At 38.1% G+C, this 21,313-nt stretch overlaps 1 non-coding gene across 1 annotated transcript; it reads left to right on the top strand.

Annotated features, from left to right (window-relative positions):
* The first annotated feature begins 11,985 nt into the window (after positions 1–11,985).
* On the top strand, positions 11,986–12,092 carry LOC125094563 (U6 spliceosomal RNA). The gene has a single exon (XR_007125581.1). It is a non-coding gene; the product is annotated as a U6 spliceosomal RNA (small nuclear RNA).
* The last annotated feature ends 9,221 nt before the right edge of the window (positions 12,093–21,313 follow it).

Below are 21,313 nucleotides of genomic sequence, written 5' to 3'. Positions count from 1 at the left end.
ATCAGATCTGTAATCAAGTTGGGAATAACTAACATCTTGACAACATTGAGTATTCCTGTCCATGAACATGGAATATCTCCCCATTTGTTTAGTTCTTTGACTTTGTTCATTTGTTTTATAGTTTTCCTCAATATAGATCTTATACATGTTTTGTTACATTTATAAGTATTTCATGTTTGAAGGTGGTAATGTAAATAATATATTTTAAGGAAGTGTGCACAACTTTGAGAAGAATCTTCTGACATGTTCTTGGTCATCTTAAGGAAGCAAGAGAGCAGTTGGCTTAGCTGACAGGTTGGGGTATGTGTGGGATACCACAAGCAGGAGGATTTTGTATAAGTTGCCTGATCACACTTGCTGCATCAATGAAGTGGTTTCCCCTCCCCCCGACCATCCCCTGCTAAGCCCATCACTCTTTCTGCTTCCAATGACAAGAAACCACATATGGGAGAGAGTGAAGATATGAAATGGAAGACTCTAAACCTGCCTGTCTTTGAGACCTCAGATCGCCACTTATGCATAAGAGGCATCAAATGGTCCCCAGGCCAGCACCTTCCCTTTGGATGAAGAGCATTATGAGCAAGAAACAAGGAGGTGGTCATATTCCAATGGCCACATGTATTCCATTTCATCAAGTTGGCTAAGACAAGCTTCCAGTGGCCAACCTCCTGCCATATTTCACAGATTGTTTTTCTTCCTTTTTTTTTTTTTAAATAAGATTTTTTTCAAGGGGACAGACATTGGTTAGCTTATAGTTTCCTCTTTTCTTTTTTTTTTTTTTTTAAAGATTTTATTTATTTGACAGAGACAGACACAGCAAGAGAGAGAATACAAGCAGGGGGAGTGGGAGAGGGAGAAGCAGGCTTCCCGCCAAGCGAGCAGAGAGCCTGATTTGGGGCTCGATCCCAGGGCACTGGGATCATGACCTGAGCCGAAGGCAGAGACTTAACCCACTGAGCCACCCAGGTGCCCCAGTTTCCTGTTTTCTAATCCAGGCTGAAGAGAAGGAGTGTGACTGAAATTCATTTGTTGGGGAATTTTTCAATAACTGTCTTGTATGATATTTTCTTTCTATGCTTCTCTGACTTGTTTTGTATTAAAAGCCAAAAATGAATGCCTTTTTACAAAGCAAAAAAAAAAAATGTGTTTTCAATTTCAAATTTCACTTATTCATTGTTGGTTTATAGGAAAGCAATTGACTTTTGTATTTAATCTTATATCCTGCAAACGTGTAATGATTGTTTATTAGTTCCAGGAGAGTTTTTGCTAATTCTTTTGGATTTTCTACATAAAAAACCATGTCATCTGAGAACAAAGACAGTTTTATGTCTTTCTTGTCAATCTCTATGCCTTTTATTTCTTTTTTTTGCCCATTAGTAGGACTTCCAGTATGATTTTGAAAGGGGGTAGTGAGAGAGAACATCCTTGCCTTCTCCCTGATCTTAATGGGAAAGCTTTGAGTTTCTCACCATTAAGTATGATGTTAGCTATAGGGTTTTTGAAGATAGTTTTTCTCAAGTTGAGGAAGTTTTCCTTTATTCCTATTTTTTTGTGTTTTCTTTTTAAAAAATTTTTATTTTTTAATTTCTTTTCAGTGTTCCAGAATTCATTGTTTATGCACCACACCCAGTGCTCCATGCAATATGTGCCCTCCATAATACCCACCACCAGACTCACCCAACCTCCCACCTCTCTCCCCTCAAAAACCCTCCGATTGTTTTTCAGAGTCCACAGTCTCTCATTATTCCTATTTTATCAATCACCTAAAGCATTCCTTTATCATGAGTAAGTATTAGATTTGTCAAATCTTTTTCTGCATCCATTGATATGATCATGCAGTTTTTCTTTTTTGGTCTGTTGAGGTGTTGAATTACATTAATTGATTTTTGAATGTTGATCTAGCCTTGAATACCTGGGACCCCTTCAGTTTTTAACTTTCAGAGTTGTCCACACTCAGCCTCCAACAATTCACCAGTTATAGTTCAAGTTTTTCTGTCTTGGCACTGGGTCCCAAGGTGGCTTCTGCTTGTGAATTTCTGCTCCAATAAGTTATGGTTCTCTGTATTCACCTGTCTGTTTCTCCAGTATGAGGGGGCAGTGGTTTGCCTGTGACCTCACTTCTCTGACAGATCTGAAAAGAGTTGCTAATTTTTCAGTTTGTTAAGTTTTTAACTTATTAAGATAGACTGGCAACTTCTAAACTCCCTGATGGGCTAGAAACTGGAAATATGTTACATATTTTCTTCATTTTTTTCTTCCTTCCTGTATATTCAAATTTCCATCTATTATCTTTAGTCTGAAAAAAAATTTTTTTAACATTTACTTTAGTATAGGTGTGTTTGCTGCAAATTCAGCCCCTTTTCATCTGAAAATGTCTCTTTATTACCTTCATTTTTGAAGAAGTATTTTAGTTGAGTATAGAATTCTATGGGGACAGTTCTATTCCCTTTAAAGATGTTATTCCATTATCTTCTGACACATTTTCTGTCTTGCATAGTTTCTAAAGAAAAATCAGCTACCATTCATATCACTGTTCCTGGTAGTATGTCTTTAATTCTCTGGTTACTTTTTTTTTTTTAAGAGTTTATTTATTTATTTGAGAAAGAGACAATGAGAGAGAGCAGGAGCAAGGAGAAGGTCAGAGGGAGAAGCAGACTCCCCATGGAGCTGGGAGCCCAATGAGGGACTCCATCTGGGAACTCCGGGATCATAATCTGAGCCGAAGGCAGTCATCCAACCAACTGAGCCACCCAGGCGTCCCTCTCTGGTTACTTTTAAGATGCGCTTTTTCTCTTTATTTCATCAATTTGATTATCATGTGTTTAGGAGTGGTTTTCTCTGTTTCATCTTGCATGGGACTTGTTGAACTTCACAGATCCATGGTTTGATGTTTTCATCAAATTTGGAAAGTTTCAGCTATTATTTCTTCGAGTATTTTTCTGCCTGGTTCTCTTTCTCTTTAAGGGACCTCTTTCATCTTAAGGGACTGCAATTACATGTATGTTAGACACTTGATATTATTCTGTGCTTATCAATAATCTACTTTCCTAATTTTTTTCTTCTCTTTCCTCTTGTTTGAATAATTTCTATTGATTTTGCTTCCCATTCATTAATCTTTTCTGCAATGTCCACTTGTTACTCGTAGGCCTTCCAATTTCTTAGATTTATTTTTCAGTTCTGTATTTTTAATTTTTTAGTGTTTGAATTGTTCTGAAATACTCCATTTCTTTATGAATTGTATCCATATTTTCCTATAAGTTATTTAACATATTTATAATATGTTTTAAAGTCTTGGTCTGATAATTCTCATAATTGGGCCATCTTTGGATCTGCTTCTATTGACTGGTTCTACATCCTAAGTGGAAATAAGCTCTATCATGCTATTTTAAAAAATGCTAATCCTCCTAAAAGCTTTTTAGTTGGTGTAGGGAGGACTCCAACATGATCTATGTCAGTGAAGCCTCTTTTCTGGCCCAGAACTTACCTAGAAAATGGAAGACAGAATGGATCCAGAGATGGTGGAGATATTTGAGTGACTCTAGACAACTGAAAAGTCCTGGCTTTTAGATGTGGGAGATTTTTTGGATTCAGTTCTAGACCCCACCCTTTTCTTACACTCTATATACTTTCACTGGTTGATATGTTCCATTCTTATGACTCAAATTACCATTTATATGCTATTGAATTCCAAATCTGTTCCTGTAGTCTGAACCTCTCTCCTGAGTTCCAAACCCATATATCTGGCCATGTACATTTCCACTAAGAGGTCATAAAGGCACTTCTGAGAAGGGTTGAACACTTAACTCACCTACATGTTCTCTCTCTATTTCTCTTTTTCTCTCCTGCTAGACTTTAGGCTTTCACAGTAGAAAATTTATAAAATATTTTATGAAAATTTATAAGAGATTTTTATGTTTACTAAAAATATTTGGGTACCAATACAATACTAGATTCCAAAAGTATGCACTTTAAAAATTAGAGTAACAATCTAGGGGTACCTGGGTGGCTCAGTTGGTTAAATGTCCAATTTCTTGATTTTGGCTTGGGTCATGATCTCAGGGTTGTGAGAGAGCTTAAGATCCCCTCTCTCCATCTTCCTCTGCCCCTACCCCCTCTAAAATTAATACAGTAAAAATGTGAGTAACATCCCATATTTACATCATTTTACATTAGATTTTTTTCATTATTTAACCTTTGAATATCTATCACTTATATAATCACAAATTTTAAAAGCCTATTAAACGAAGTTATTGCCCAGGAGAAAAAAATGATTTGGAAGGAACATAAGGGACTGTTTTTGAATGTGTAAAGGGATCATGTGCAGAAATGCAATGTCTTTCTGCCACTTCATCCAAAAAACCAAATAAACAGTTCTGCTAACCTTTCTGAGTTGGTGTGAGTTGGTGAACTCTATGAAAGTAAAGTATGAGTATCAGTAATATATTTATCACTGAAACTTGAAAGAATAAGATTTTGTTAGGTTTATCCTCGGGAGCCAAAGGGCATATGTCACATTCCTTAGCCTGAGATATGGCATAGTCCCCCCAAATGTGACTGCTAATGTGAAATTTACAGCTGAAACCATTATGTATTTCTCCCAGTATGAGATTATTAGAAAAGACAACCTTCCTTTCTTTCTTTAAACCACACAGGTAGCAATTTGAGGCTCTGTTAGTAGCAGTTGGATTAGGCCATTAAAACAAGGGTACTTAAAAAAAATCTTTAAAAATCTTGTCTAAGATCCACTTCTGATTTCCATGTTCTCCTGTTTTACATCTTTAATGGACATGACAACAGAGACTTAGTGTTTGTCTCAAAACTGCCCCTGAGAAATTGCAAGTTCTATATCCAGGAAGACTCTGGGCTTTCTCTAGAAAAATTCAATGTGTATCTTTACACATTCCAATCCAATTAGACAATGAGACAATCCAATGTGTATCTTTGTGGAAGGCCAACCCCAAGGGACCAGAATCAGCCTGCACCCATGTGTCCAGAACTGGGTCCACAGTTGGATTTTTTTTCATAAGTCAATAAATAGAAAAGACACAAAATCAGAAGATTTTTGAGCACAAAACATCTGATCAGAGACTTGTATTCAAATTCCAGTTCCAAAAACCCCATTAGTTGGCTAACCTTAGGCAATGCTTGCCTTTTCTTCTCTGAAAAAATAGAAATACCAGTACCTTTTTTGCATGGTTGCTATGGTAATTAAATAAGACAATCTAGTACCTCATACCAAGACGGTGTTCTATAAATGCCAATTTTCTTCCCCATCATTTTTCCTTCTAGCCTCTAGGTAAGTTATGGGAAACAGTAGTGAAAATCATTAGCTACAGCCACAAAGATATCAGTGAAAGTTCTGTGGAGGTGAATATTGTATATGTTTGTATTTTTTATTTACTTATTTTTATTATGTTATGTTAGTCACCATACAGTACATTATTAGTCTTTGATGTAGTGTTCCATGATTCATTGTTTGCATATAACCCTCAGTGCTCCATGTAATATGTATCCTCCTTATTACCCATGTCCTTTGTTCTTTGTTAATCCTACAGTTCAGTATGAAAAGAAAGAAGAGAATTATGTTCTACTAAAGTTGTCTACTTTCAGCTATTTGCAATCTGGCAAAATTCCCCCAAGCAGAGAGCAGCATCTTGCTGCTACTTTTCTATAGATACCTCAAGCTCTAGAGGTATACCCTGTGCAGAAAAATTGCTTTCCATAGGCATCCTTTGTCCCAGCAGAGGGTAGAGCTTGGAAAACACTCATGAGAAAACCAATCCTGTTGACAATGCCAAGGATATAACACTGACTCAGGTTTTTCTCAGTTCAGTAGTAGCAGCTCTCCACATTCAGCCTCAAAGGAAAAAGAGGCTATATGAGGAAGGTGAATTTGGTATATAAAAGCAGAGGATTTCTGATATTTATATACACATAAACTATTTTTTTTTTCTGGTGGTTCACATGGAAATTCAAGAACAACACTGCTCTTCTGAAAGCTATTTCAGGGTTCCACACATCTTGTTGTGCTTAAGCAGTGGTGTGCTGGTGAGCTGGCTCTCTGCAAGGAAAAAAAAACCCTGTTTGTGGCACCTGCTGATCTCCATGGTAAATACTGACACCATGGCTGATTGCAGGCTACCAACATGACATTACTGAGCATGGAGTTGGGAAGGGCCATGAGTAATTGGCTCTCTTGAGTTGGTGCAAGCTGGCTCTGGCACACCACTGTGTGAGCTTGAGGCTCACATAAAGGGATAATAGCTATTGGCAATCTCAACAGTTGTTGAAAATAGATGTCATCAAGTTCTAGAATTCACTGCCTCTCCCTCTACGGCCTGCATTTTGGTCATTGTTTCTCCCACTTTTGGATGCAGCTCAGTAAATCTCACTGCTGTGGACCCCAGACTCTTTGACTTAATGAAGATTGATGTCTTCATTAGATTTTGAAAAGGAATGCTCAAACATTTTATTACCTGGTTGCTGGTGCCTAGTACTCTCTGTTCCATGGCCCATCTCCCCCACCTCCTTTGACACATTCCTGAAAAGGCTCCAGGAAAAAAAATGTTACGGCCTTGGCAGATCAGCGATTTTTGATTGTGCAATGTCCTTCCTGAGAAACCCCATTCTCCAAAGACGGTCATTCTGAAATAGGAACAAGAAATAGGGGTACAGGTTGGCTACTGAGAGGGCAGTAGAGGAGGCCAGATGGCAGTGAATGGGGTCAGCATAAATCTGGGAAATGGCATCCTTGTCTATCTCACCAGTTTTAGAGATTTAGAAAAACTAACAAAGGGTTCATTGGAAAAAAGAAAGGGATGAAATATTTGTTACTTTCCCAAATATTCTACTTCCATTTTAATTATTATTTGCCCTTTACAAAGCAACTACACAAGCATTATCTCATTTGTTCCTTACAGCAGGCTGATGAGACATAACAATATTGTTAATATAATATGTTACATGTAATAGAGCGTGTAATATAATAGAATAAATATTAATAATGATATGATAATTTTTCCCTTACAGATGAAGACACTGAGACTCAGAGAAGATAAATAACTTGCATAGGGTCACACAGATGTTAATGACAGTGGAGGAATTTGAACTCCAGATGCCAGGCTAGAGGTCTCTCCATCAGACTATGTCTATATATGTGGTGATTGGAACTTTCTGTCAGCTCTGGTTTATTTCATCACTTGCTCTAGGTAGAATCAGAATGGTGAGAACATTAAGAAATCACTAAAGTTATGCTACTGTCTGAGAAGTTTCAACATGCTCCTGGGGGTCAGATGATCTCCAAGGTGTAATTCAGTGACACCTCCCTTATCTAGGGCTGACAGGGAAGGAGAGATTCTGCAAAAGTAAAGTGTGTAATTGTTCATATACCTAAAGCTTCCACATTTCAAATGAAGTATAAAATTATGTTGCATATCACCCTGCATTCTTAAAGGTAGAATGCCAAGCATAGCTTATTTTCTTGTCAAATTTGGGCATCATTGTAAATCTCAATGTTTTTAGACTGTAATTTATAATCCTCTAGGGTTTTACACTCCAACGTTCCAGACTCCCATGCTTTTTGGAGTTCCTGTTTTTTTTTGTTTTTTTGTTTTTTGTTTTTTTTTTTACTCCTCAATTGCTGTATTTACCTTTAAGAGTTTCTGCACTCTCTTCTCTCTTGCTCTTTCCAATCTGTTAAGGAATGAGGCTCTAGTCCAGAGAGGCTTGATCTAGTAGGAGTAGATAGGTTTTAAGTAAAGTCGCGGGTAATCCTTCTAGGAGTGAACACTTTCTACTGTCTTTATTTTTAGGGGTGTGGTAGGGGCTTTTGCTGTGCTGCTCGGATTCTTCCACCAGACCAGTTCTTTTTGCCACTCAGCTGCTGTGAGTGTTGGTGACCGATGGCTTACAGCCACACCCATCACTGAAGACTTGCTCTTGGCCCTCTGGAGCTGATCCACCCAGAACTGCCTGGAAGGTTGTCCCCTGACTTCTGGGTGTGACTTGCTGACAACTACTGATGAAGTAGTATAAAAGCCCAACCCATTTGCCTCTAGGTGGGACAATTCTGTGAGGCCACCCCTGTCCCAGAACTTCCCATAGGATTGATCTGAGGCTGGACCATAGCTGAACCCATAGCTGAATCCTCACTTTGCTTCTCTGCCCTATCTTGCTTCTCTCACTTCCTTACAAATCCTTCCAGTGAGCATTTGCCTAAGTCCCCTGACTCAGCCTCTGATTCCAAGGACTCTAACCTATAACAGGCTTCACCTGCTCCTGCTTTTCATTTTTTCGGCTATATGCTGGAGAGGTAAGGTAATAAAAGACTTCTGTACTCTTTCCTGTCCCTTCTCTCAACCCAACACTGAGCGGACAGCCTAAACATGAAATAAAGACTGCATAATGAGAAAAAAAAACAACTTTCACAGAAAGATATATTAGAAATGCCTTCAGTTCTCACTCTTGAAAGTTTGATCTGTAAAGGAACTTGAAATTGTCCTGCTGAGGGCTCCTTATGTTAGAGGAGTCTGGCTATCTACATATAGAATCTATCTACATATAAGAATTGATAGGATCAAGAAACATCCGAGAGTATCTCTATCCTCAGACCCCTTATTCTATCCTTGTAGTCTGAAAGGCCACAATTGCAGAGGCTTTCCTTATAATTCACCAGGCTCTCATCCAGCCCTGGGTGAAGGGAAGTGGGGGAATCAGTGGGGATGGAGGACAAAGAAGAAGGATTGTGAGCTCATTTTGACAAGGTGGGGATATGGAGGTAGTGGGGAGGGTGCTAAAAGAAGGAAAAAGCAAGAAATCGGAGCTTGAGGAGGTAATATATGTTTTCTTTTCTTCACAGTGCTGATGGGGGCAGGTTCTGTCTGCTTGAATTCACACGAATCACACGTAATCCAAATATTTTGATTATTTTATTACAGACTAAGTAATTCCTGCCTTTGTTCACATTTTCCCTAATAGTAACAATAGCAACAACAAATATTGTTTGAACAGTTACTATATGCCTGATATTGTGGTAAGAGTTTGCCTATATTAGCTCATTCAGTTCTCCCCAAAATCTATGCTGGAGGTGTTGTTAGTACTCACTTATCATGGAAGAAGAGATTAGAGTTTAGGGATGTTAACTTGCTCAGAAACAGATGGTATGTGCCATACCTAGGTTAATCCACCTCCCTCCACAGTCAATACTTAAACCACTGTGCTACAGGACTTTTCCAACCATGGCTATTTGCTCCTTCCTCTGCCATTTTTTAAGCTTTTTGTCCTTTGAGGCCCATTTCAAGTTTCCTTCATACTAAATACTATTATTGAGCACCTTCTCTCTGTATTGTGTCCTCATCCTCCATAGAACTTGCCCACATGGTTTTCTACCTTCTTTAAACACCATTGAGACTTTAAGGTAGAAAGTGAATCTTACTATGAATATATTTGTATTGTTTGCTAAGTGTTTTCAGTGGGTTTATTTTGTTTTCTTTCCCCAAAGATTTTAAACAATCACTGGGTCAGGATCAAGTCTTTCAGGTCCCCCTTTTTCTCAGCAACACCCAACACAGTGCTGGGAAGATGTGGTAGGAAGCCCTGACTCTTAACCCATCCAGTGGCTGCATTTTAAGGAAAAAGAAAGGCACATGTGTGGATCTGATAAGTTCCAAGTGCTATCTGGAGAAGATGCCCCATTAAGTGACGATCAGCTATGTTTACCATTCAAGTCCATAGCAGCAAGCCAAGAAAACTGTCGCAGAGTCTGGGGACAGAAGTTCATGAAGATCACTGCTTGACAGGTCAGGGTAAAGGTCCCTTTCTTTCAAAATATGTGAAGGGGCAGGAAACGTGTGCACCAGGTGTTTTGTGTTCATGGCTGCCTGGGAAAGATAATTCTGTCTGTTCGATAAGAACATTGTGCTCTACACAGCAGGTTGTTTTTCCAGCAGCTATTTTCTGCCTATAAAAAAGAGCATCGCTGGCTCTCAACTTCTTTCCGCAAATCCCTTGGGCTATAAACAATAACAAAAGGTATCTTATATTTATACAAAGCTGTCCTTAGAAAAGCTCAAGGCCCCAAACGAAGCTTGTTTTCATATATGAGGTCTTATATAATACAATCCCCAAGGGAAAGAAGCAGAGGGTGACAATTTAGTTAGGAATGCTGTCATTCTCAGCTAACAAAAAACGAAAAGTGAGCTCTACCGCGCAACGCGCAGACGGTCGTGACCCGGACCCGAAGTCTGTCTTCCCCACCTCCTATCCCGGGTTCTGCACACTGGGCCACGCTGCCTTGTCAGAAATCTGAAAGGAGGAGACACTGGAGGAGAAAGATTGTTGAGAGAAAGCCCAGGCACACGAGAAGAGATGCTGCAGTCTCACTGTCTTCGGGGACTGCTGTCTTCCCTGGTCAGGATTCTCCAGCTCCTACAGAGAGCGTCCTTCTTGTCCTTAGTAGAACAGATGCTGGGGAGAATTTCCATCACCCTCATTAGGAGTTATAGCTGAATCACAGCACATTTTGGAGGTCTGGGTGGTTAGGGGGAGAAGAACTATCCAAGCAAAGGGCATCCTGTAAATATTTATTGCACGCTTGGATACAAAGATGAGTAAGGCATAAGCTCCACATTCAGTAAGCACATCATCTAGCAGGGGAGATAAACACAGGATGAAAGGCTCTAGGAGTGCTGGCTGAATACAATAATGGAAAGGCTGTTACTTTTGATTGTAAATTTCAGTCAGGATGCTATCAGGCTGGGAAAGAGGCATTTTGGCTGGAGTTTGAAGGATAAGCAGCAATAGTTTTCTTTTTTTTTAAAGATTTTATTTATTTACTTGAGAGAGAGAGAGAGAGAGAGAGAGACAGAGTGGAGTGCATGAGAGGGGAGGTCAGAGGAAGAAGCAGATTCCCCATGGGGCTGGAAGCCCAAAGTTGTACTCGATCCTAGGACTCCAGGATCATCACCTGAGTGGACGGCAGTCACTTAACCAACTAAGCCACCCAGGCACCCTAAGCAAGAATAGTTTTAAAGGATATCTTCTTACTGAGATGGTCACTGTATTAAAATCACCTGAGGAGCTTTTAGAACATACCCCATCCTTAACTAATCAGATGAAATTCATCCGAATGTAGTATGGACATTAGTATTGTTAAAGAGCTCCCAGGTGATTTCACTGAGCAACCAATACAGACAACCAGAGAAAAAGTATCAGCTTCAGAATTAACTCGTTCTAGCACCCAGTGACCTTGGGCAAGGTCCACTGGGGGGTGCCGCAGTGTGAGTCTTCCACAACTTCACTGTTTGTTTCCTCCTACTTCTACCCACACCTGTGAGGAAACTCTGCCATGGGAGAGTCCCTCTCTGACAAACTTTCCTTGAGAGAAAAACTGTGGATTGGGAGTCAGGAAATCTGCATTCCATCCCAGCTCTGCCACTGAGGTGCTGCGTGGGTGTGCTGAGTCACATAAGGAAAGAAAACAAAAACACTTAGAATTACTATTGGCAAGATATTGCTCTAGGTATCCAAGGCATTTCTAGATCTCAATTACCCCATCTGTTGAGGTTTCTAGACCAGTATTTCTAGGTCATAAAGTTTATTTAATAGACTATAACCAGAATTATTTTTTTTAAAGATTTTATTTATTTATTTGACAGAGATCACAAGTAGGCAGAGAGGCAGGCAGAGAGAGAGGGGGAAGCAGGCTCTGCATTGAGCAGAGAGCCCGATGTGGAGCTCCATCCCAGGACCCTGGGATCATGACCTGAGCTGAAGGCAGAGGTTTCTAACCCACTGAGCCACCCAGGCGCCCCTAACCAGAATTATTTTAAAAGAAAGATATAAAACATAGTAGAAATGAAGTGCACCGCATGGAGTAGGAAAAATATTGCATAGTAAAATTTCATTTCAGTTATTTGTGCATGTGTTTACTGGGTCATGATATAAAATATATTTCACATTGTAGGTTGGAAGTTTAAAAGTTTGAGAATGCTCTCTTTAGCAGCACATATGCTAAAGCTGAAATGACACTGAGAAGATTATTGTGGCCCCTTTGCAAGGATGCCATGCAACTTCGTGAAGCAGTCCATATTTTTTTACGTTATATGATTTTAATCACATGTTTTTTTAAAACGTTTGAGAAACGTGGGATTAGGTGTGCCTTATGGACCCCTCCCTTCTAACCTATAGCACAGGACTACTCTAACCTGCTAAGAACTCTCCTTTCTGTGACCTTCTTTTACTTAGTATCATGTAATTTTGGCTTATCATTTATTCCTTTTAAGGGGGAGCCAGTATGTTGTAGTGGTTAAAAGCACTCTCTTGAGTTAGCTAACTGCATGTTTGAATTTTTCTTCACTTGTTAGTTGATTGATCTAGAAAATGTATCCAACTTTTCTCCACCTTGTTTTTCATATAGGTGGTAACACCCAGGACAAATATGGTTATACAATTAAATAGGAGGGTGTAGGTAAAACTCTTAACACAAATCACCTTGTTCACAGAAGGTACCCAGTGATGATCTGACTTCTTGTTCCGCTCAGACTTTTTTTTTTTAAGATTTTATTTATTTGAAAGAGAGAGTGAGGGAAGGAGAGAGCACACATAGAGGGGGCGAGCAAAGGGAGAGGAGAATCAGATTCTCTGCTGAGTAGGGAGCTCAATGTGGGACTCAATCCCAGGACCCTGAGATCATGACTTGAGCTGAAACCAAGAGTCAGATGCTTAACCGACCGAGCCACCCAGGTGCCCCCTACCCAACCCCACACTCAGGTTTCAAGGTACAGTCTATAATTTAGTGCCTGGCTTATACAAAATCATAAATACCTTCTGCTTATCTGATTGGAAAAACAAGGATTTCCACTTCAAGCAAACCTAATGCTGGAGAGCAGTTGTTCTCTGTTGGCATGCCACATTACCATACAGGTCTTGGGATGAGAAGCTGGGCATTCTTTGTGTCCTCTGCCTATACATTACTTCATACTTTTCCTCTCATATAGTCAGCTGGACCTGGGAAGGTAAAGCAGGAGGAGGCAGATCCTGGCTATGACTTGCTTCAAGGATCAAAACAACCATGACATTTCAGTGCCAACAAAATCAACAGATAGATAGAAACTCAGAATCTACTCTATCACAGACTGGGCATCTATCTGAGAAGGTTTTGGAAAGAAGCCTAGGACAAAGAAATGAGAAAGAGCTGGTGGCCCAAACACTGAGAAACTAGGGATAAGATTCAGGTATTATACCAGAATAAATGGCCATTATCAAGAAGTCAACAAATAAGCAACTCATAGGTCCTAATGGCCTCAGAAATAGGCTGGGGACCAAGACATTGTCTTGTAAATGATTCATTTCAGAAAATGCCTACTAATCAATTACTAGGATTTCTGTAAAGTAGTTTGTCCAGATTTATAGGTGGTGATCATGGGAATTGGATCATTGATTCTAGAATGAGAGAAGCATTGATACTGGTAACCTAATCTACTTACTCCGAGAAGCTACAGAGAAATTAGCTGCTGTTAGTGGAAGCCAGCTCATTACCAAAGAGTGAAAAGAAACCCATTCATCATGGCAGAGCCTCACACCAACCCAGTCTCCCTGGAGCATTCAGCTATGCTGAGAATATGTTGATGGAGAAGGGGATAATGACCCATAAACAGATAGATGAAAAAAGATGTAGGGTGTGATGAGAAGGATTGAGGGAAGCCTCATGAGCTTGCACATGGAAAAAATGGGGCTTAAAATCATAAGTGTGTTAAAGTACAGTATTACAAGGACTATATAAATAGTATTGCAAAGAAGAGAATTGTTGAAAGTAGCCCTCATTGCTAGTATGCTTTTTTTTTTCTGGAAGAAAACTTGGTTTGAAATTGGTGAAAAGAAAAAAAAATGTATGTGAATAACATAGCCCCACCTAAAAATATGTTGCTAACACAATGGTTTTTCAGGAAAGAAAAGGCAAGGATGCCTAGAAATAGCTGCGTCTAATCAGCCCCCATCCCAAGCAATCAAATGAAGTCCAGGAAATTCCATATGTAACCAGAAGAATAGACATCCTGGAGCATTTTGCCACAGTTAAGATTAGCGGAAACAGACCCCCATCAGCACTAGGAACAAAAAAGAACTAAAGGTGAAGAAACCACTGCAGGTCCCTGTGCCTCCCTTCTGGGAAGGTGGTGGCCTCGAGGTGAGAGAGATGGGACTGGGGGCTGTTACTGGGGCCACACCAACAGCCCTTTGCTCTGAGACTGCCCCTTCAAGAGCAACACAGAGTGCTCTGTTTCTCCTGGGAAAATAATAAAAACAACAGTGGGTAGGGCTCAGCTTATCCTCCTGATTTATTCTAACCAACTTTTAAAAATGTTTGTTAATACAGCCATGGTTTATGATCAACACTTTCTGGGTCTTGTTTAAGAAATCCTTCTCTACCTAAAAGCTGTAAGGGTCACTCTGCTGTAGTTTTTTTCTAAAAGATCCCAAATTTTCCCTTTCACAATGAATTCCTCTTCTCTATGGAAATGAAAGTCACAAATTTCACTTTATTGAAATTAACAACTTCTGCTTACTGAGAATATCATGAAGAGAATAAAAGATCAGCCATGAACTCTGAGAAAATCTTGATACTACATCTGACAAGCAATAGGATCCAGAACATATAAAGGATGTCTGCAACTTGTCAAAAAAATGTCCATAAAACATGTTGTAATTCACAAAAATAAACATGATATAATTCAGAAAAATAAATAAAGATACTAAAAGATTCTCAACTTTGAGTCACCTGGGTGGCATCCAACTCTTGGTTTCGGCTCAGGTCATGATCTTAGGGTCCTGGGATTGAACTCCACATTGGGCTATGTGCTCAACACAGAGTCTGCTTGAGATTTTCTCTCTCCCTCTGCCCCTCCTGTTCTCATGCTGTCTTTCTCTCTCCCACTCACTAAATAAATAAATAATCTTTAAAAAAATTAAAAAATTCTCAGGGTGCCTGGGTGGTTCAGTCAGTTAAGTGTCAGCCTTTGGTTCAGGTCATGATCCCAAGATTCTGGGATCAAGCCCCATGTCAGGCTTCCTGCTCAGTGGGGAGCCTGCTTCTCCCTCTCTTTCTGCTGCTCCCCCTGCTTGTGCTCTCTCACTCTCTCTGCCAAATAAATACATAAAATCTTTTTAAAAATACATAAAAATAAAGGATTCTCAACTTTGTTAATAATCAGGGAAATGCAAATTAAAATCATAGTAAGATATCATTTTATAACCACTAGATGGACAAAAAATTCTGAAGTCTGATAATACTAAATATTGGTGAGGATGTGGAAAAACAGAATCTTATATACTACAGTTGGGACTATAAAAGAGCACAAGTTCTTTGGAAAATAACTTGGCATATCTAGCACAGGTAGAGGTTACATTTCTGTGGTCCAGCAATTTTATTCTTGGGTACATACCCTAGAGAAACCCTTGCATGTGTGCATTAGGAGACATGTATAAGGCCATCAGTGAAAGCACTATCCATACTTTCTCAGAGCTGAGCAAATATTGTTTGGGGAGAAATACATTGTGGTCAATTATTTTTAAAAAGCAAGGGTGTGATAAACACAAAAACCAGGAAAGTGGTTGAATGTTTGAGGAGAAGGCAGGAGGGTGGAAATGGGAGAGGAAGACATGGCTAATTTCAATTATATTTTTAATGTTGGGATCTTCTGTTGGCCAAATGGGCTTACATGTTTTTCACATATTCCACTGTAGGCACAGAATATTATATAATAAATTACTTTTAATTTGTTTAAAAAAGGAGGTGGGGGAGAGAGAGAGAACAAAGAACAAAAATTTCTAATGGCTCAATGACAAGAAAAGTGAGATCTTGGTAATAGCAGTCTCACTAAAATATGGGGGTATGAGAGGGAAGGGTCATATTAGAAGTGATGGATTGCCCTCTGTGGAGGGTATGCATAATATGTGTACCCCTGGAGGCCCTCCCAGAACATGGGCAGCTGTCCTTGTGAATAGGGCCTGTGCCCAGGCTCACATCCTATTACTCAGGTTGGCAAGTGTGCTGAGTGAGCAAGTGGTGATCAGTATGGGAAAGACATGCCACTCACACATGAATGTGGTATGTGGTAGATTTATTTTAGATAAGTTTATATGCAGAAAACTGAGGGCTATTCTGGGGTAAGGCCTTTGATCCACTTTTGGGGATACTCTACTTTTTACCCTGATTGCATAAATTTGACACTGAATTACCTATTTTTTTTTCAATAGTTAGCATTTTGAATGTTATTCTAAAGACTCAATACTTGGGTCTTGGTGTTGTTGGACTTTGTAACCCCAAAACTACTCATAGCTACAACCCTCTTTCTGTTGCTATTTGTATTTTTAATATATTTGGGTTTTACCCACTTTCTTAAAAGGATTATAGTCAACCAGATGACAGGATTTTCTAAAGCCCTGTTTTGTTCATCCTTAATGTCAGGACTTGGCAAAATAAGTACTTGATAGGTTTTTTACTTTGAAAAAACTATAAATTCAAAGGAAATTGAAAAAGTAGTACAGAGAAGTCCTGTGTATTTTTCACTCAGATACCTTACATAACTATGGAATAATGTCAAAAGAGGAAACTGACATTGCTGCAATGTGTGTGTGTTGTTCTATGCCATTTTACCACATATGTAGATTCATGTAACCACCAACCAAAGTTGAGATGCAGAACTGTTCCACTATCGAAAAGATCTCCTTTTATAGTCATACCCAGCCCTTTCTACTCCATTCCTAACCCCTGGCAGTGGCTAATCTGCTTTTTATTTTTATAATTTTGTCATTTTTTTGAATGTTATATAAATGGAGTCATTTGGAATATGATCTTTTTAAAAATATTTTATTTATTTATTATATATATATATATATATATATATATATATATATATATATATACAGCAAGAGAGGGAACACAAGCAGGGGGAGTGGAAGAAGGAGAAGCAGGCTTCCCGCTGAGCAGGGAGCCCTATGCGGGGCTTGATCTCAGGACCCTGGGATCATGACCTAAGCTAAGGCAGATGCTTAACTATCTGAACCACCCAGGCGCCCCAGTATATGACCTTTTGAGACTGACTTTTTTCACTCAGCCAAGTGCCACTTTCCCACACTGATCACTTAGCCAAGTGCCCTTGAGTTAGGTTATGTTTTTAAATCTACTTTGCCAGCCTCTGTCTTTTAATTGGTATATTCAAACCACTTACATTTAATGTAATAATTGATATGTGAGGGTTTAAATAGGTTTTTAATTTATTTTTTGTTTTTATTTTATTTTGTTTTTCTTTTCTTTTCTTTCTGCTGTTCAGATTGTAATTGTTCTATCTCTAAGCACTAATTCTTTCCTCTGTCCTCTCTAGTCTGTCATTGAGCCCATTCAGTGAGTTTTAAAATTTGGATTATTTTTCCAGTTCTTAAATTCCTATTTGATTTTTCTTTATATATTTTTTATTTTTTTACTGAGTTTTTTTTTTTCTATTTTCCATTTGTTTCAAGTATGTTTGTACTTGTTTGTTGAAGCATTTTTGTGATAGCTGCTTTAAAATCTTTGTCAGGGGGTGTCTGGGTGGCTCAGTCCTTAAGTGTCTGCCTTTGGCTCAGGTCATGAACCCAGGGTCCTGGAATTGAGCCCTGCACCAAGCTTCCTGCTCAGGGAGAAGCCTGCTTCTCCCTCTCCCACTCGCCTTCTGTTTCCTCTCTCATTGTGTTTCTCTCTTGTCAAATAAGTAAATAAAATATTTAAAAATAAATAAATAAATAAAATCTTTGTCAGATAATGTCAACATTTATGTCATTTCTGTGTTGGCATCTACTGATTGTATTTTCTCATTCAAGTTGAGATTTTCCTAGATTTTTCCTCCCCTGGTTTTTAGCATACTAAGTAGTTTTTTTTTATTGTATCTTGGATATTTTGAATATTATATTATTGGAGTCAATCTTATTTGACTCTTCTGTTTTAATAGACTCTCTTTGATACAGTGTTGATAGAGGAAAGTGGGCACTGTCTTACTGCTAACTGATGGAGAGAAGATGAGGTTTTCCTCTTGGCCTCTGTGGACACTGAGAGGCAGGGTATCTCATTATGGCTGGGTCGGGGTAGGAGATCAGACTCCTTACCAAGCCTCCACTGGTACAAGTTGGCTGGGAGGGAAAGGAGCACTTGATACTGCTCCCATTTGGCCTTTGATAATGGTGGTGGGGCCACATTTTTTTCCAAGGTGTTTCCCTAGATACAGTAGTTACTGTCTTGCTAGGTTGTTCCTTTCCTGGTGCTTTGTAGAGAGAATAGACTTTGAGAGGACATTCTTTGTCTCTGTCCAGTGGCACTTCCTGATTGTCAGCTTCTCTAGCATCTAGTCTGAGATAAAGAGGAAAAATAAAACCCAGGGCATTCACCACTGTGCCATTCTTTGGGTCATGAGGTCATTAGACAGTCTGCCTTCTCTCTGAAGCTCAAGTCTTCTTATATTCCTTTTATATATAATGTGGTTTCAACTCTGTTTAGTGGGAGTAATGGGGGAACTGTGTCTATCCCATTTTGTCCTGGAACCAGAAACAGAGCATAGGTTTTAATTGAATGGATTGGTGAATCTCTACCCTTCTTCTCTATTTCCCAATGTTCACAGAATGGAAAAAGAGCATACAGTACATTCTAGAATACATACTACCTTGGAAGAAACAGAGGGTCATCTTTATAGACATGGTAAAGAAATTGATAGAACATATCTTTTTCTATCCAGAGTTAAAAGAGCCACATCTTATTTTTCATTTCTTTGAACTATCCCACTACAAAAAAAAAAAAAAAAAAAGTATCACAGAAGTTGGATCTATGTTAAGAAGTCCTATCTCATTATAATTCCTGATGCCCTGTATGTAGTTGACATACTACACAAAAAGCACAGATACTTGTTCTAGTCACTGGGTATACAGCAGTAAGCATAATTTGGTGTTTTAGTATTTGGCAATAATGTGATGTGGCCTGATCTTCTTTTATCATAATGGATACTCAGTGGGTTTTTTCAATCCAGAAACTTCTTTCTTTAGTACTAAGAGACTTTCTTGTTTTATATATTTCATAATTTCTTTCCTTCTATTTTCTCTGTTTGCTCTTTTGGAACTTCTATTTGTAGGATATTAGACCTATGCTTTTGATTCTCTAATATTTCTTATCCTTTTGATTCTCTTTGGTTTTCTAATCTTTTCTTATCTTCTCTTTCATATTTTACACCTGGATGTCTTTTGAAAAATTTTCTCAATTTTATTTTCAGATGTTTTATTAATTTTTATTTCTGCTATCTTACTTTCAATTTCCAAGGTCTATTTCCTATCTTATACTATCTTTTTCTAGTCCTGGTATCAAGTTATAATAGTCTTATAAACTTTGGGAGGACATTCTTTGTCTGTGTCCCATGAAACTTCCTGGTTGTCAGCTTCTCCAGCATCCAGTCTAAGTTAAAGAGGAAAAATAAAACCTGGGGCATTCACCACTGTGCCATTCTTTGGGTCATGAGGTCATTAGACCTTCTCGAAAGTCCAAGTCTTCTTATATTTCTTTTATGTATAATGTTAGTGGTTTTAACTCTATTTAGTGGTAGTAATAGGGGGAAGTGTGTCTACTGCATATAGACACTCCATGTGGGTAGTATTTCTTTCCTTCCTTTCCCCCTTCCTTTTTGCTCTCTGAGTTTGTGCAAGATGGACATTATCTGTTCTTTGAATGTTTGTTGAATGCTCAACTAAAATGTTAGGACTGATTTTGACTTTGTGGAAAGATTTAAAATTATTTATTTTATTTCTTTAATAAATGTAGGATTAGTTAGGTTATCTATATCTTCTAGAGTTGCTTTTGTTTTTGTGTTTTTCCTTTAAGTTTGTTCATGTTATCTATGTTTTCAAATTTAGTTGTTATTAATACTCACTGTTATCCCATCAATCTATTCTGCAACAGTAATGATGTTCAGTTAATTATTTCAAAAATTGCTAATCCGTTCCTTCTCTTTTTTTTCTCTTTTCAATTTAGTCAGAATTTTGTTGATTTATTACTGTTTAGAAGGAGACAAATTTTACTTTGATAATATTCTGGTCTTTAAAATTTCATTAACTTAAGCTTGTATATTTACTACTGCTTTCTACTTTACATATTTTCTGTTTTTCTTCATTCCTAGGTTACATACTTAGCTTGCTAACATTTCAGACTTTTTTTTTTTTTTTTGAGCAAAACATTTAAGTTTCCAAATTTCCCTCTTTCCCTCTGAGTATTGCTGTGGCTACATCACACATGTTTTACTATCTTTCCATTTTAGGTATTTAAAATTTTTCCTTTTAATTTCTTCTTTGATTAAAGTTATTTAGAAGTATGTTTTTAAAATTTCAAAACAGGGGCGCCTGGGTGGCTCAGTGGGTTAAGCCGCTGCCTTCAGCTCAGGTCATGATCTCAGGGTCCTGGGATCGAGCCCCGCATCGGGCTCTCTGCTCAGCAGGGAGCCTGCTTCCTCCTCTCTCTCTGCCTGCCTCTCTGCCTGCTTGTGCTCTCTCTCTGTCAAATAAATAAATAAAAAATCTTTAAAATTTCAAAACAAAAAAGATTTGATTATATTTTTGTTATTAGTTTCTGACATAATTATATACTAGTCAGATAACTTGTTTTGTATAAATTCCGATTTTTTGAAATTTGTTGAGACTTATTTTATGGTCTTACACATAGCCAATTTTCATATGTATTCTATGTATGTTTGAAAATAATGTCAATTACCAAAATTTAGATATATTGTTCTATATATGTCCATTAGATCAAGCACACTGTCAGTTATATTGCTCAAGTTCATATTTTTACTTGTTCTTTTGTCTCTTTGGTCTCCCATTTACTAAGAAAGATATATTAAATTTTCTAAAGATATTTAAAAATTTCTCACTATGGTGTTAAGTGTGGTAATTTTATTTCTATACCTTGTTAAATGTGTTAATTTTATTTCTATACCTTCTTAATAAGATTAATTTAAAAAAAATTATGTAGTAACTCTGTGTCTTTAATGATGTTTTGTGCCTTAAAGTTTATTTTATCTAATGTCAACTTAACTTTTATTTGGTATTTGCATGATAATATCTTTTCATCCTTTTGCTCTGAACATTTTTTGTGTCCTTTTAATGGGGTCTCTTGTAAATAACATATAGGTGGATTTGTTACTTTATCAGTCTGATGGTCTTTGACTTTTAACTAAAGAGTTTATGTGTTTACTGGTGTATTTGAATTTATTTTGCCATTTATGTTGTGTTTTCTTTTTATCTTTTTACATGC

This window comes from Lutra lutra, chromosome 2, assembly GCF_902655055.1.
Source record: "Lutra lutra chromosome 2, mLutLut1.2, whole genome shotgun sequence".
Taxonomy (NCBI): Eukaryota; Metazoa; Chordata; class Mammalia; order Carnivora; family Mustelidae; genus Lutra; species Lutra lutra.
This window is presented reverse-complemented; position numbering and strand designations above follow the sequence as displayed.